The 17,004-nt window shown below is 38.0% G+C and overlaps 1 long non-coding RNA gene across 20 annotated transcripts; it reads right to left on the bottom strand.

Moving 5' to 3' along the window:
- Nucleotides 1-454: 454 nt before the first annotated feature.
- Nucleotides 455-10,988, bottom strand: LOC127711188 (uncharacterized). 20 transcript variants are annotated; one of them, XR_007986567.1, is made up of 8 exons: nt 10,192-10,988; nt 9,559-10,050; nt 9,344-9,381; nt 8,853-8,991; nt 8,500-8,675; nt 5,306-5,343; nt 3,400-3,890; nt 455-509 (listed from the first exon to the last, which is right to left on the bottom strand). It is a non-coding gene; the product is annotated as an uncharacterized LOC127711188 (long non-coding RNA). The 20 variants fall into 20 exon arrangements; XR_007986566.1 differs by lacking the exons at nt 455-509; nt 3,400-3,890; nt 5,306-5,343; ... (1 more) ...; nt 8,853-8,991; nt 9,344-9,381 and adding exons at nt 3,301-3,361; nt 6,339-6,516; nt 6,694-6,907; ... (1 more) ...; nt 7,579-7,616; nt 7,969-8,322; XR_007986568.1 differs by lacking the exons at nt 455-509; nt 3,400-3,890; nt 5,306-5,343; ... (1 more) ...; nt 8,853-8,991; nt 9,344-9,381 and adding exons at nt 5,289-5,305; nt 6,339-6,516; nt 6,694-6,907; ... (1 more) ...; nt 7,579-7,616; nt 7,969-8,322.
- Between the last annotated feature and the right edge of the window lie 6,016 nt (nt 10,989-17,004).

Below are 17,004 nucleotides of genomic sequence, written 5' to 3'. Positions count from 1 at the left end.
GTCCTGTACCAAATCAGGAAAATGGCCATTGTTATATTATAGTTCGTTTCTGTGTGTGTTACATTTTAATGTTGTGTCGTAGTTCTCCTCTTATATTTGATGTGTTTCCCTCAGTTTTAGTTTGTAACCCGGTTTTGTTTTTTTCTCAATCGATTTATGAATTTCGAACAGTGGTATACTGCTGTTGCCTTTATTTAGTCGTGATCTAAACGAGTCTTTAAACCAGTCTTAAAAGGGCAAGAGAAAAAACTGCTTCTTAGTCAACCAAGTCGAATGTAGACCTCCTTGTAGTCTTACCACTATCTGCACTGCCTCCTCCATCTCCTAATTTGCAGATACATTACCTATCGATGCAGCTTAACGTGCTATCCTTGGACATCGTACACAATTACTGCATTTTTGTACAACCTATATTTTTTGCACAGGGTAAATGTAGGTTGTACAAAAATGCAGCATAGCGCCACTCGATACCTTGCGCAACAGATGCGCCTGTTTCTCCTCTACAAGACCTATATAGTCATATCCCGTGACACCCACAGTAGTGTAAAAAGGGGGATTCTGCCGCACTTGCCATTTGTAAGCACAAATCCTGCATAGGGACCCCAACCTCAAACATAAAATGCAAATTCATTGTGTTTCAACTAGTAGTCTAAGGGTAGAAACAAGAATATGGCTTTTTGTAAACAATGGTAGAGACACCTTAAAGGGACGTAATTCTAGGGTAGATACAAGTATGACTTTCACACAAAACGTCAGAGATACCCCAGCCCCAAACACCTTAGAAGGAAGCACCCCTTTAATTGATACAAATAAAGGGATGCCATCCAATAGTGTTGATATGAATATGGATCAGTTCAAATATTTCTTTCTTGAGAATGAAGAACCAAAAACTTGCGGCGCTTCACTGAAGAGGAAGAAGGGACAATTCTGCAAGAGTAAACAGGGAAAAGATTGGCTCTGCTGGAGACACAGCAAAGAACCACGCCAGCAGGAGGAGGAAGAGGATACCCCAGTTGGAGGGAAAATCGTGGTGAAAGCCACCATGAAAGAGATGTATGGTGATAACGCCCGGCTACTGTTTACCGATACAGATAGCTTGGCCTATGAAATTCAGACCGAGGATTTTTACAAAGATGTTACCCCCCATGTTCAGGTGAAATTCGATACCTCGAACTATCCAGCTGACCACCCTTCAGGAATTCCATCCGGCGTCAACAAGAAGATAATTGGAATGTTTAAGGACGAATGTGGTGGTAAAAGTATGACTGGCTTCGTGGGACTTCGACCAAAATTATATGCGTACAAAATGGATGATGAAGACAATACCAAGAAATCAAAGGGAGTTACAAAGGCTGTCATCAAGCAGCATATTACCTTTGACAACTATAAGAGATGTTTAGACACCCAGCAGGAAATATACCGACCGATGAATATTTTCCAAAGTTACCGCCATCAGATCTACACTCAGGAGATCAACAAGGTTGCACTTTCGGCTAAAGATACCAAGCGACACATTCTCCCCGACGGAATTAGCACCCTTGTTCACGGACATTATAAAATTGAGGAGCAACACCGCCTGCAATAAATAAAGTATGGGTAAAACTCGGAAAAGAATGAAATACTTCGAGGTGCACAATGTAGTTTTTCCCCGCAAGCCTCTGTCGAATAAGGAATTGGAGAACGCCGTCACAGCCCTAGGAATCCCAAGTTTTAGAAGGGTGTTTATGCGAGATACCTTACCACCCAGTCCGCGCCGCATCGAATGTGGAATCTTGTATCATGATAGCTGGGAGGGTCCTGGAACGCATTGGACTTGCTGGTATGAACGTGGACCGGTAAAGTATTACTTTGACTCTTATGGATTCTGCAGAGATGGTGAACTATTTACAGCCTGAAATTCGATATAGCACCGATGAATTACAGCAGCGAGGCTCGGTGATGTGTGGTCACTTTTGTCTATTCGTGTTGAAAGTGTTGGCGACTGGAAAATCGCTGGAAGATACAATCTTCTCACTCTATAAATAAATCGATAAGTTTGGATCTCATGCAAGAAAGCGCGCATCCCTTTGGCGAATGCTGCAGGATTTGGATATGAACGACAATCACATTACTAGCCTAGGATATCCCAAGGACAGCTCGGATGCCGTGACAAAACGGTGGGTGACCCAACAGTTGAAAGATGATATAAAAGACATCAATGGTCTAGAGGCTGCGCTCGAAGCAATCTCGAAAGAGCTTGAGGTGGAAAAGAAACGTTTAAACGGCATCGAGAAAAATGTGGCGAAGTGCTTGCCTTCGACCGGGGGAAGGGTAAATGGTGAAATAGATATGCTGGGACACCCAATCACCAATCTCCCAACTCCAAAATCGGTCAATGAACCTGTGACTAAAGGCTGGTACGCAAAGAACTGGCAGGAACTTGCCATAAGCCTCACCGGTAAGATAAACGATCTCGAAAAGAAGATTCAGAGAGGAAGGTCACGGCGCGAGCTTGAAGAGCATCTGAAGAGGATAAACACATTGATAGGATTAAGGAACTCTTGGTGTAACCTCAACAACCTTTCCCGTCCTGATTGAAAGGATGGGAAAGCTTGAAAGCTTGACATTTTTGTACATCTGACTTTTTGATCCAAGAGTTAAACTCTGCAGGATAACCCTTCCACTTCACAAAAACCTCATTAATCCTGTTCTTGGTTCGCCTGCGTAGGATCTTTTCTATGCGGTAGACGTCCTGATCAGTCTTCTGAAGTTCGGGCTCATAGAAGGATCCCTGAATTTCCTCCCCATTTACATCCTTGAGATGATAAGTGGGTGACTGGGTGAAAAGAACTTGAGACACCTCGAAAACTTCCTTGGTCCAGCGCGTTGTGTAACCCTTCTCAAATGTTCCTTTCTTCTTGGTAATTCGAACCTTATCACCTATACGAAACCGTGCCTGCTGCATGGGAGGGAGGTCTCCATACAAATTCCAATACACCTTGTTTTCATTTTTCTTGAGGCTTGCAATCACAGGAGTCATTTTAATGGATCTATGTTTGGCGGTATTGTACTGGTGAACAAGATCATCCAACAGATTGATGTAGGTGCGTGTAGAGTTGGCTGAGAAATATTTGAACATCTTCTCTTTCATGGTGCGATTCCAGCGCTCGACAACACTCGACTTCTCCTCATTCTCAGTGGAGTAGATCTCAATATCATGCTTTTTTTTGTCCTCTACAAGACCTATATAGTCATACCCCGTGACACCCCTCATTATTTTTATTTAGAAGCCATGGAATAGGCCAACCCCCCTGTTTTTAACATTTTTTTTTTAAATTTTGAGCTCTAGTTTCAGATTTTTGAACATAGCGCCCTTCGATACCTTGCGCAAAAGATGCGCCTATTTCTCTTATACAAGACCTATATAGTCATACCCCGTGACATCCCTCATTATTTTTCTCTAGAAGCCATGGAATAGGCCAACCCCCCTGTTTTTAACATTTTTTTTTTAAATTTTGAGCTCTAGTTTCAGATTTTTGAACATAGCGCCCTTCGATACCTTGCACAAAAGATGCGCCTGTTTCTCCTCTACAAGACCTATATAGTCATACCCCGTGACACTCCTCATTGTTTTTCTCTAGAAGCCATGGAATAGGCCAATTCCCCTGTTTTTAACATTTTTTTTTTAATTTTGAGCTCTAGATTCAGATTTTTGAACATAGCGCCCTTCGATACTTTGCGCAAAAGATGCGCCTGTTTCTCCTCTACAAAACCTATATAGTCATACCCCGTGACACCCCTCATTATTTTTCTTTAGAAGCCATGGAATAGGCCAACCCCCTGTTTTTAACATTTTTTTTTTAATTTTTGAGCTCTAGTTTCAGATTTTTGAACATAGTGCCCTTCGATACCTTACGCAAAAGATGCGCCTGTTTCTCCTCCTCAAGACCTATTTAATCATACCCCGTGACACCCCTCATTATTTTTCTCTAGAAACCATGGAATAGGCCAACCCCCCTGTTTTTAACATTTTTTTTTTTAATTTTGAGCTCTAGTTTCAGATTTTTGAACATAGCGCCTTCGATACCTTGCACAAAAGATGCGCCTGTTTCTCCTCTACAAGACCTATATAGTCATACCCCGTGACACCCCTCATTATTTTTCTCTAGAAGCCATGGAATAGGCCAACCCCCCTGTTTTTAACATTTTTTTTTTAAATTTTGAGCTCTAGTTTCAGAGTTTTGAACATAGCGCCCTTCGATACCTTGCGCAGAAGATGCGCCTGTTTCTCCTCTACAAGACCTATATAGTCATAACCCGCGACACTCCTCATTGTTTTTCTCTAGAAGCCATGGAATAGGCCAATCCCCCTGTTTTTAACATTTTTTTTTTAATTTTGAGCTCTAGACTCAGATTTTTTAACATAGCGACCTTCGATACTTTGCGCAAAAGATGCGCCTGTTTCTCCTCTACAAGACCTGTATAGTCATACCCCGTGACACCCCTCATTATTTTTCTTTAGAAGCCATAGAATAGGCCAACCCCCCTGTTTTTAACATTTTTTTTTTAAATTTTGAGCTCTAGTTTCATATTTTTTAACATAGCGCCCTTCGATACCTTGCACAAAAGATGCGCCTGTTTCTCCTCTACAAGACCTATATAGTCATATCCCATGACACCTTCATTATTTTTCTCTAGAAGCCATGGAATAGGCCAACCCCCCTGTTTTTAACATTTTTTTTTTTTAATTTTGAGCTCTAGTTTGAGATTTTTGAACATAGCGCCCTATGATACCTTGCGCAAAAGATGCGCCTGTTTCTCCTCTACAAGACCTATAAAGTCATACCCCGTGACACCCCTCATTATTTTTCTCTAGAAGCCATGGAATAGGCCAACCCCCCTGTTTTTAACATTTTTTTTTTTTAATTTTGAGCTCTAGATTCAGATTTTTGAACATAGCGCCCTTCGATACTTTGCGCAAAAGATGCGCCTGTTTCTCCTCTACAAGACCTATATAGTCATACCCCGTGACACTCCTCATTGTTTTTCTCTAGAAGCCATGGAATAGGCCAATCCCCCTGTTTTTAACATTTTTTTTTTTATTTTGAGCTCTAGATTCAGATTTTTGAACATAGCGCCCTTCGATACTTTGCGCAAAAGATGCGCCTGTTTCTCCTCTACAAGACCTATATAGTCATACCCCGTGACACCCTTCATTATTTTTCTTTAGAAGCCATAGAATAGGCCAACCCCCCTGTTTTTTAACATTTTTTTTTTTAATTTTGAGCTCTAGTTTCATATTTTTTAACATAGCGCCTTTCGATACCTTGCGCAAAAGATGCGCCTGTTTCTCTTCTACAAGACCTATATAGTCATATACCGTGACACCCTCATTATTTTTCTCTAGAAGCCATGGAATAGGCCAAACCCCCTGTTTTTAACATTTTTTTTTTTTTAATTTTGAGCTCTAGTTTCAGATTTTTGAACATAGCGCCCTATGATACCTTGCGCAAAAGATGCGCCTGTTTCTCCTCTACAAGACCTATATAGTAGTACCCCGTGACACCCCTCATTATTTTTCTCTAGAAGCCATGGAATAGGCCAACCCCTCTGTTTTTAACATTTTTTTTTTTTAATTTTGAGCTCTAGATTCAGATTTTTGAACATAGCGCCCTTCGATACTTTGCGCAAAAGATGCGCCTGTTTCTCCTCTACAAGACCTATATAGTCATACCCCGTGACACCCCTCATTATTTTTCTCTAGAAGCCATGGAATAGGCCAACCCCCCTGTTTTTAACATTTTTTTTTTTTAAATTTTGAGCTCTAGTTTCAGATTTTTGAACATAGCGCCCTTCGATACCTTGCGCAAAAGAGGTGCCTGTTTCCCCCCTCATTATTTTTTTCTAGAAACCATGGAATAGGCCAACCCCCCTCTTTTTAACATTTTTTTTTTTAATTTTGAGCTCTAGTTTAAAATTTTTGAACATAGCGCCCTTCGATACCTTGCACAAAAGATGCGCCTGTTTCTCCTCTACAAGACCTATATAGTCATACCCCGTGACACCCCTCATTATTTTTCTCTAGAAGCCATGGAATAGGCCAACCCCTCTGTTTTTAACATTTTTTTTTTTAAATTTTGAGCTCTAGTTTCAGATTTTTGAACATAGCGCCCTACAATACCTTGCGCAAAAGATGCGCCTGTTTCTCCTCTACAAGACCTATATAGTCATACCCCGTGACACCCCTCATTATTTTTCTCTAGAAGCCATGGAATAGGCCAACCCCCCTGTTTTTAACTTTTTATTTTTTAAATTTTGAGCTCTAGTTTCAGATTTTTTAACATAGTGCCCTTCCATACCTTGCGCAAAAGATGCGCCTGTTTCTCCTCTACAAGACCTATATAGTCATACCCTGTGACACCCCTCATTATTTTTCTCTAGAAGCCATGGAATAGGCCAACCCCCCTGTTTTTAACATTTTTTTTTTTAAATTTTGAGCTCTAGTTTCAGATTTGTGAACATAGCGCCCTTCGATACCTTGCGCAAAATATGCGCCTGTTTCTCCTCTACAAGACCTATATAGTCATACCCCGTGACACCCCTCATTATTTTTCTTTAGAAGCCATGGAATAGGCCAACCCCCCTGTTTTTAACATTTTTTTTTTTAATTTTCAGCTGTAGTTTCACATTTTTGAACATAGCGCCCTTCGATACCTTGCGCAAAAGATGCGCCTGTTTCTCCTCTACAAGACCTATATAGTCATATTCCGTGACACCCCTCATTATTTTTCTCTAGAAGCCATGGAATAGGCCAACCCCCCTATTTTTAACATTTTTTTTTTAATTTTGAGCTCTAGTTTCTGATTTTTTAACATAGCGCCCTTCGATACCTTGCGCAAAAGATGCGCCTGTTTCTCCTCTACAAGACCTATATAGTCATATCCCGTGACACCCCTCATTATTTTTCTCTAGAAGCCATGGAAACGCCAACCCCTCTGTTTTTAACATTTTTTTTTTTAATTTTGAGCTCTAGTTTCAGATTTTTGAACATAGCGCCCTTCGATACCTTGCGCAAAAGATGCGCCTATTTCTCATCTACAAGACCTTTATAGTCATACCCCGTGACACCCCTCATTATTTTTCTCTAGAAGCCATGGAATAAGCCAACCCCCTGTTTTTAACATTTTTTTTTTTAAATTTTGAGCTCTAGTTTCAGATTTTTGAACATAGCGCCCTTCGATACCTTGCGCAAAAGATGCGCCTGTTTCTCTCCTCTACAATACCTATATAGTCATACCCCGTGACACCCCTCATTATTTTTCTCTAGAAGCCATGGAATAGGCCAACCCCCCTGTTTTTAACATTTTTGTTTTTAATTTTGAGCTCTAGTTTCAGATTTTTTAACATAGCGCCCTTCGATGCCTTGCGCAAAAGATGCGCCAGTTTCTCCTTTTTAAGACCTATATAATCATACCCCGTGACACCCCTCATTATTTTTCTCTAGAAGCCATGGAATAGGCCAACCCCCCTGTTTTTAACATTTTTTTTTTTTATTTTGAGCTCTAGTTTCAGATTTTTCAACATAGCGCCCTTCAATACCTTGCACAAAAGATGCGCCTGTTTCTCCTCTACAAGACCTATATAGTCATACCCCGTGACACCCCTCATTATTTTTCTCTAGAAGCCATGGAAACGCCAACCCCTCTGTTTTTAACATTTTCTTTTTTAATTTTGAGCTCTAGTTTCAGATTTTTGAACATAGCGCCCTTCGATACCTTGCGCAAAAGATGCGCCTATTTCTCATCTACAAGACCTTTATAGTCATACCCCGTGACACCCCTCATTATTTTTCTCTAGAAGCCATGGAATAGGCCAACCCCCTGTTTTTAACATTTTTTTTTTAAATTTTGAGCTCTACTTTCGGATTTTTGAACATAGCGCCCTTCGATACCTTGCGCAAAAGATGCGCCTGTTTCTCCTCTACAATACCTATATAGTCATACCCCGTGACACCCCTCATTATTTTTCTCTAGAAGCCATGGAATAGGCCAACCCCCCTGTTTTTAACATATTTTTTTTTAATTTTGAGCTCTAGTTTCAGATTTTTGAACATAGCGCCCTTCGATGCCTTGCGCAAAAGATGCGCCTGTTTCTCCTTTTCAAGACCTATATAATCATACCCCGTGACACCTCTCATTATTTTTCTCTAGAAGCCATGGAATAGGCCAACCCCCCTGTTTTTAACATTTTTTTTTTTAATTTTGAGCTCTAGTTTCAGATTTTTGAACATAGCGCCCTTCGATACCTTGCACAAAAGATGCGCCTGTTTCTCCTCTACAAGACCTATATAGTCATATTCCGTGACACCCCTCATTATTTTTCTCTAGAAGCCATGGAAACGCCAACCCCTCTGTTTATAACATTTTTTTTTTTTAATTTTGAGCTCTAGTTTCAGATTTTTGAACATAGTGCCCTTCGATACCTTGCGCAAAAGATGCGCCTATTTCTCATCTACAAGACCTTTATAGTCATACCCCGTGACACCCCTCATTATTTTTCTCTAGAAGCCATGGAATAAGCCAACCCCCTGTTTTTAACATTTTTTTTTTAAATTTTGAGCTCTAGTTTCAGATTTTTGAACATAGCGCCCTTCGATACCTTGCGCAAAAGATGCGCCTGTTTCTCCTCTACAAGACCTATATAGTCATACCCCGTGACACCCCTAATTATTTTTCTCTAGAAGCCATGGAATAGGCCAACCCCCCTGTTTTTAACATTTTTTTTTTTAATTTTGAGCTGTAGTTTCAGATTTTTGAACATAGCGCCCTTCGATGCCTTCCGCAAAAGATGCGCCTGTTTCTCCTTTTCAAGACCTATATAATCATACCCCGTGACACCCCTCATTATTTTTCTCTAGAAGCCATGGAATAGGCCAACCCCCCTGTTTTTAACATTTTTTTTTTTAATTTTGAGCTCTAGTTTCAGATTTTTGAACATAGCGCCCTTCGATACCTTGCACAAAAGATGCGCCTGTTTCTTCTCTACAAGACCTATATAGTCATACCCCGTGACACCCCTCATTATTTTTCTCTAGAAGCCATGGAAACGCCAACCCCTCTGTTTTTAACATTTTTTTTTTTAATTTTGAGCTCTAGTTTCAGATTTTTGAACATAGCGCCCTTCGATTACTTGCGCAAAAGATGCGCCTGTGTGTCCTCTACAAGACCTATATAGTCATACCCCGTGACCCCCTTCATTATTTTTCTCTAGAAGCCATGGAATAGGCCAACCCCCTGTTTTTAACATTTTTTTTTTTAATTTTGAGCTCTAGTTTCAGATTTGTGAACATAGCGCCCTTCAATACCTTGCGCAAAAGATGCGCCTGTTTCTCCTCTACAAGACCTATTGAGTCATACCCCGTGACACCCCTCATTATTTTTCTCTAGAAGCCATGGAATAGGCCAACCCCCCTGTTTTTAACATTTTTTTTTTTAACTTTGAGCTCTAGTTTCAAATTTTTGAACATAGCGCCCTTCGATACCTTGCGCAAAAGATGCGCCTGTTTCTCCTCTAAAAGACCTATATAGTCATATCCCGTGACACCCCTCATTATTTTCTCTAGAAACCATGGAATAGGACAACCCCCCTGTTTTTAACTTTTTTTTTTTTTAATTTTGAGCTCTAGTTTCAGATTTTTTAACATAGCGCCCTTCGATACCTTGCGCAAAATATGCGCCTGTTTCTCCTCTACAAGACCTATATAGTCATACCCCGTGACACCCCTCATTATTTTTCTCTAGAAGCCATGGAATAGGCCAACCCCCTGTTTTTAACATTTTTTTTTTTTAATTTTGAGCTCTAGTTTCAGATTTTTGAACATAGCGCCCTTCAATACCTTGCGCAAAAGATGCGCCTGTTTCTCCTCTACAAGACCTATATAGTCATACCCCGTGACACCCCTCATTATTTTTCTCTAGAAGCCATGGAATAGGCCAACCCCCCTGTTTTTAACATTTTTTTTAACATTTTGAGCTCTAGTTTCAGATTTTTGAACATAGCGCCCTTCGATACCTTGCGCAAAAGATGCGCCTGTTTCTCCCCTCATTATTTTTCTCTAGAAGCCATGGAATAGGCCAACCCCCCTGTTTTTAACATTTTTTTTTTTTATTTTGAGCTCTAGTTTAAGATTTTTGAACATACACCCTTCGATACCTTGCACAAAAGATGCGCCTGTTTCTCCTCTACAAGACCTATATAGTCATACCCCGTGACACCCCTCATTATTTTTCTCTAGAAGCCATGGAATAGGCCAACCCCTCTGTTTTTAACATTTTTTTTTTTTAAATTTTGAGCTCTAGTTTCAGATTTTTGAACATAGCGCCCTTCAATACCTTGCGCAAAAGATGCGCCTGTTTCTCCTCTACAAGACCTATATAGTCATACCCCGTGACACCCCTCATTATTTTTCTCTAGAAGCCATGGAATAGGCCAACCCCCCTGTTTTTAACTTTTTTTTTTTTAAATTTTGAGCTCTAGTTTCAGATTTTTTAACATAGTGCCCTTCGATACCTTGCGCAAAAGATGCGCCTGTTTCTCCTCTACAAGACCTATATAGTCATACCCCGTGACACCCCATATTATTTTTCTCTAGAAGCCATGGAATAGGCCAACCCCCCTGTTTTTAACATTTTTTTTTTTAAATTTTGAGCTCTAGTTTCACATTTTTGAACATAGCGCCCTTCGATACCTTGCGCAAAAGATGCGCCTGTTTCTCCTCTACAAGACCTATATAGTCATATCCCGTGACACCCCTCATTATTTTTCTCTAGAAGCCATGGAATAAGCCAACCCCCCTATTTTTAACATTTTTTTTTTAATTTTGAGCTCTAGTTTCTGATTTTTTAACATAGCGCCCTTCGATACCTTGCGCAAAAGATGCGCCTGTTTCTCCTCTACAAGACCTATATAGTCATATCCCGTGACACCCCTCATTATTTTTCTCTAGAAGCCATGGAAACGCCAACCCCTCTGTTTTTGACATTTTTTTTTTTTAATTTTGAGCTCTAGTTTCAGATTTTTGAACATAGCGCCCTTCGATACCTTGCGCAAAAGATGCGGCTGTTTCTCCTCTACAAGACCTATATAGTCATACCCCGTGACACCCCTCATTATTTTTCTCTAGAAGCCATGGAATAGGCCAACCCCCCTGTTTTTAACATTTTTTTTTTTTTAATTTTGAGCTCTAGTTTCAGATTTTTGAACATAGCGCCCTTCGATACCTTGCGCAAAAGATGTGCCTGTTTCTCCTCTACAAGACCTATATAGTCATACCCCGTGACACCCCTCATTATTTTTCTCTAGAAGCTATGGAATAGGCCAACCCCCATTTCTGCAAATGTGTATCTTAGTTCAATTAAACAATGACATCAAAGGTGCTGTATTTTACAGGGAAGGACTACTTTTACATACGTTCTAAATTGAAGTGGGTGCATTAGTGGTCTTACACCTACAAATAATCCCTTGACAGATGCAGATTTACTGTGGTACTGAATGTTAGCCTAAAAAGAGATGTGACTTGTTTTATCAATGGATGTGATAAATACCATTTCACGATAGAGTTGAAATTGCAATATTTGGACGGAATGTCTGCCTTTTTAAATATTTTTCATTTGACGGCCGTTGCTGTCTTATTCATTTTTTCGGTTTTTAGATATATCGCCTTATTGTTCGCTGGCTTATTGTTCGCTAGTTATTGTTCGCTAGCTTCAGGAAAGACAGAAAAGTATAATGGGGCGTTCATCTGCAAAATATATTGAAAACTAATTGTCATAATCAAAACCATGAAAGATAACTCAAATCGTACGTATGATAGTTATAGGATACGTGTGTTTATACGTGAACTTATGTAAGAGAAAATAAAGGCGGGAATCTGGAAAACCAAGTGATAAATAAAAATGCAAGATTTCTATCATTTTTCGTCATGATAAAATTATTTTATATGGACGAAAATTCCAGTGTGTGACTTTAAAAGTCTTGGAATACTATGTTTAAACTTGAGCGACGTATTTAATCAAATTCAATGGTTGGCAATAACCAGTCCCATTAGGTCCGTACGTCGAGTTACGTACGTATGTTATTTTATTGGAAATCTCCAGTGTATGTTCCCAGGACCTATGAATAGACTGAAATTTTGGGAAAAGTTTCGTTTTTCTGGAAAAAAAATTGCGGAAAAACTTCTTTTTCGGGAAATATTGGTAGATCTATCATCAGTACTGGTGATGGCGTTCGCGTATGAAATCTCCTTTGAAATACAGCAACCAATTTTATAGGGCAGAAAAATCATCACTTTCTCTCAGATGTATCATTTATTAAGCTTGCTGTCATTAACTGCGTGCATTCTTTCATAAGGTATAAATTATTTATCATATTTGTGTTTTAACTTATATTTTGACTATCTACGATAGTAAAACATTATTTTGTACTACATTTATTGTATTGTGCTGATTTTATTGAATATTCTTGTATTGTATTAGTGAGCTGAATGAGGTATAAAGGCTGAGAATTGAGACATAATAAAACAAGTTTGCCCCGACCCATATCTTGTCCAAAGTCAGAAACCTCTAACTTGAATGATTGCTTTGTGTCATATCTGACTATGGTATAGTGTGATATTGTTGTTGATGGCAGATGGGGCATTGGTCTCTTATTAAAGACTGTATATTTACTATAAAGATGAAGATACTAAAAATGTACACACGATCAACGCTTTAATAACCCTATAAAATTACAAAAAGAAGCATTCAGTTCTTATAATTTCATTTATATGCTACAACTATATTTTACATAATTTAAGGACAAATCAAAAATTAAAATTTTAAAATTGTTTATAATAAAAGATATTTTATATGAGCTGTTCTACGTTTTCACTGGTATACATTTTTTTAAGAAATAATTCATCGGGGCTTGAATTTATCGTGATATTACCACGGGTTGTCCTTTATGCTAAATATTTTACCACGAGCACTAGCAAGGCGTAAAATATCAGCATTAAGGGCCAACCTGTGGTAAAATCAATATAAATGCAAACCCCCATGAATTATTTCTATTCTAATAGGACAAAACAGCAATTCTTTTGGATCGAAGCGCTCCAGGTGAAGGGAAAATGTTTGCTGTTCCAGTAATTGAACATACTAAATATTTACGTAAAAGACGAAGAAATCTGAATTGGTGACATGCTTAAACGATTTACAATAACATATTAAGACAGATTTGGATGAAGCTAATTGATTATCTTACTTTTATTTTAGAAAATTGGCTTTCAACAAATTCTTATTACCGTTTGTTTATGTTTTCATGTTTTGGCGACTTCCAGATTCATGTTTTGGCGACTTCCAGATGAATCACGTTCGTGCATTTTCCCGAAGAATGCTTATATTCTTACGTCATCGTTCAATGTCGCCATTTACACAGTCTAACCTCGGTTAAAACATTCATAAAAAGCAAACGACACGGGAGTATCATTGGAACAGCCCAGAGAATCCATGACGTTGACGATCAGCTGACATATCTATATATTCATATTTTACCACAGGTGTGTACTCAAAGAGTTTGACAAACGTCATATATGAATAAATTATTAAACTGATATCAGTGTAAATCACACAACAATCAAAACAATATAGGGCATGAACAAAAATGCCATAAGTAGCCGCCTAAATGTCAAACTTGAACGGGAAATGTACGGTGAATTTGAAGATCATCCCAGTAAAAACAACCAACGGTGTCGTCAAACCCAAAATGTATGTTTATTCCACTATTTCAAGGTTTTCTTAAAAGTCGGAGGTTGGATGGGAGTAGAGACGAAATATATGGAAAGTGCAGCGAACTACAACCTGTATAATTATACCTACTATTCCTGTGGACTTCCAAGAAAGGATGCTATGCATATGTTCCGTGATCCGATAAAGGGTGATATCCCCTGGACTGGAGCTCTGACAGGATTGTCTGTGCTAGGAATGTACAACTGGTGTCAAGATCAGGTATTTCGTTATTTATACAAATTGTTTATATTTGCACCCCTACTATACAAGAGGATCTGGATGGGGTTTCCTTCATTTCTGTATTCTTTTATGTTTAGGTCATTTTTCTGTATTCTTTATTTTTTGTCTTATTTTTCTTTATTCTTTCTATATTTTGCCCTTTATTCTGCATTTTTTGCCCATTATTCTCTATTTTGTAAACCCCACCAGACCCTCATACAAACGTTCTTACTTACAGGACCAACATGTTAGGAAACAAGAAATTTGAATATGGTGGTGGTTCCAACATGTTGTCTCCATTCAAAAGCATTGATCGTCAAAAAAAACGGGTGTTCCAACCCCCGGACCCCCCCCCCCCCCCCCCCCCCACTTCCCTTGGATCCGCCATTGGATGCTGTCTCTTTGACGCTTACCCCTCCTCTCCTATTATTTATGTTTTCTCTTCAAAATTATTAGCTTGATAAATTTCAAGTTCATTAATTATGTAACATATATCACTTAAATTAAGATTGTATTTTCCTAGTAGGTAAAGCTTACCTAGACTGTATAGCTGCTCTGATTAAATAACATTTGGCATTGAGCGTACCACAGGTACCAGATATAAATTCATTGAGGAGAAAAACGTCTAGCGCACAGAATCGGTATTATAATACATCTTTTACTCTCTTTAATAAAAAAATAATCGATTACAAAATTAAGTAATCTATGTTGTGTTTTGTGTGCTGTTAATTTGTCTTTTTTTGGTCTTTTTTTCTTGTTTTGCCATGGCGTTGTCAGTATATTTTCCACCGTGGTATCTTTCGCCTCTCTTTTGGTGTTACTATTTTAATTTCAAATGCGAGGATAAAAAGGGGAGTGGACACAGGTTCATGGGAAATAGATATTGACTTTCATCACTTTGTTGTAATGATATTGTTGTGATAACTAAATAAGGTTGAAGTAATAGACATTTATCCTAAAATATAATATATGTTAAAATTACTAACCATATAACATATAACGGAAAAAAACTGCCTATTAAAAAAATATAGAAGACAAAATCTGGGTAAATAGAATAAGGAGATGTGGTTTGACCAACAATGAGACAACTATCTAAAAGAGTCTAAATAACCTTGATTTAAGCAATTATAGGTCACCGTAAGGCCTTCAACAAAAATGAATAATCTTAAAAATGTACTCGATCATGTATATCTGTATTTACGATGCACACAATTACGTCGAACATCGTCGTTAAACTTTTAAGAACGCAATGACATAAAATGAGCATTTTCTAAAATATGAGACTCTAATTCATTAATCTTACATTAAGATTGTTCGCAGATGACAGTATTATTTATAGGGAAATTAAAAAACCAGATGACACATATAAATTACAGTCTGACTTGGAAGCAGCCGGCAGATGGGAGCAGGACTGGCTCATGCATTTTCACCCTGATAAGTGCAACATTCTCAGTGTAACTCAAAAACGCAAACCTTTAGACTTCACTTATAAATTACACAATCACTCTCTAGAAAAAGTTGACTCTACAAAATATTTAGGCCTAACTCTTCAATCAAATTTAAAATGGGACAAACATATCGATAACATGACATCAAAAGCAAATCAGTCTCTTGGATTTATTCGTAGAAACCTAAAAATAGCCTCACCTAAAGTTAAAGCACATACATTTAAAGCTCTTGTCCGACCAAAACTAGAGTACTGCTCAACTATTTGGGATCCACATCAAAAACAGCAAATTTCACAAATTGAAAAAGTTCAGAGAAGAGCAGCGCGCTTCTCATGCAACCGCTTCCATATCACCAGCTCAGTTACTGAAATGATGACATACTTAAATTGGTACCCACTTGAAATTAGGCGTTTACGATATAGACTTGTTTTCTTCTACAAAATTATACACGAAATTGTTGCAGTCCCTACATATAACCTTTTGATCCCAATAGACAATAGAACTAGACATATCAATCCACACTCATTTAGGCAAATACAAACATCTAAAGACAGTTATAAATATTCATTTTATCCACGAACAGTTATAAATTGGAATCATCTGCCACAACAAATAGTATCATGCAGTACAGTACAGGGATTCAAGAGTATGATCTCAGAATCTGCTCTCATCCCCATTTTCTATCCCTAACTATTTTGTTATCAAATGTATATAGTTTTATCTAAATGAAATTTTTCAAATGTACATACATTATTTTGATTTTTTTATTCTGTTTCTTTTTATTTTTCTTGCTACAATGTAAATTATAAAATTTTATAGTCGACGCCCGGCGAATAATCTTCAATAATTGAAGGATCGCTAGAAACTTAAAGAAGAAGAAGAAGAATTCGGAACCATATTTAGATAAAGTTGTCATGTTTGTCTTTTTATAGACGTACTTTTTATATAGATATAGGAAGATGTGGTATGAGTGCCAATGAGACAACTCTCCATCCAAGTTACAATTTATAAAAGTAAACCATTATAGGTCAAGGTACGGCCTTCAACACGGAGCATTGGCTCACACCGAACAGCAAGCTATAAAGGGCCCCAAAAAATTACTAGTGATAAACCATTCAAACGGAAAAACCAATGGTATAATCTATATATAAACGAGAAACGAGAAACACGTATGAACTACATAAACAGACGACAACTACTGTAATCAGATGTCTTCATTTACAAATACACAATAAAATCAAACAAACATAATAACATGGAAAGCATCTTCAGTAATGAATTTAAGGCTTTATATTTGTATTTTTATTCAATATATGGTTAGATTGTGCAGAAAACGTTTTCAGATCGATTTTTTTTCGAAAATATTTAACCTTTATTGCTCCTCTGTTTTAAAATATCAAGTATTTCAAAAGACTGTTATAAATTGATGGAAAGCAAATAACGGAACTTAAATGGTACAAAAAAATGACAGGTCCATGTCCTTGTTTTTTTTAGATATAATTAATTGAAATTTTGGAGGGAAATGATTCTCTCTAGAT

This window comes from Mytilus californianus, unplaced genomic scaffold (assembly GCF_021869535.1).
Source record: "Mytilus californianus isolate M0D057914Y unplaced genomic scaffold, xbMytCali1.0.p SCAF_8, whole genome shotgun sequence".
Lineage (NCBI taxonomy): Eukaryota > Metazoa > Mollusca > Bivalvia > Mytilida > Mytilidae > Mytilus > Mytilus californianus.
The sequence above is the reverse complement of the archived record's forward strand: the minus strand, read 5'-3'. Positions and strand labels throughout refer to the sequence as shown.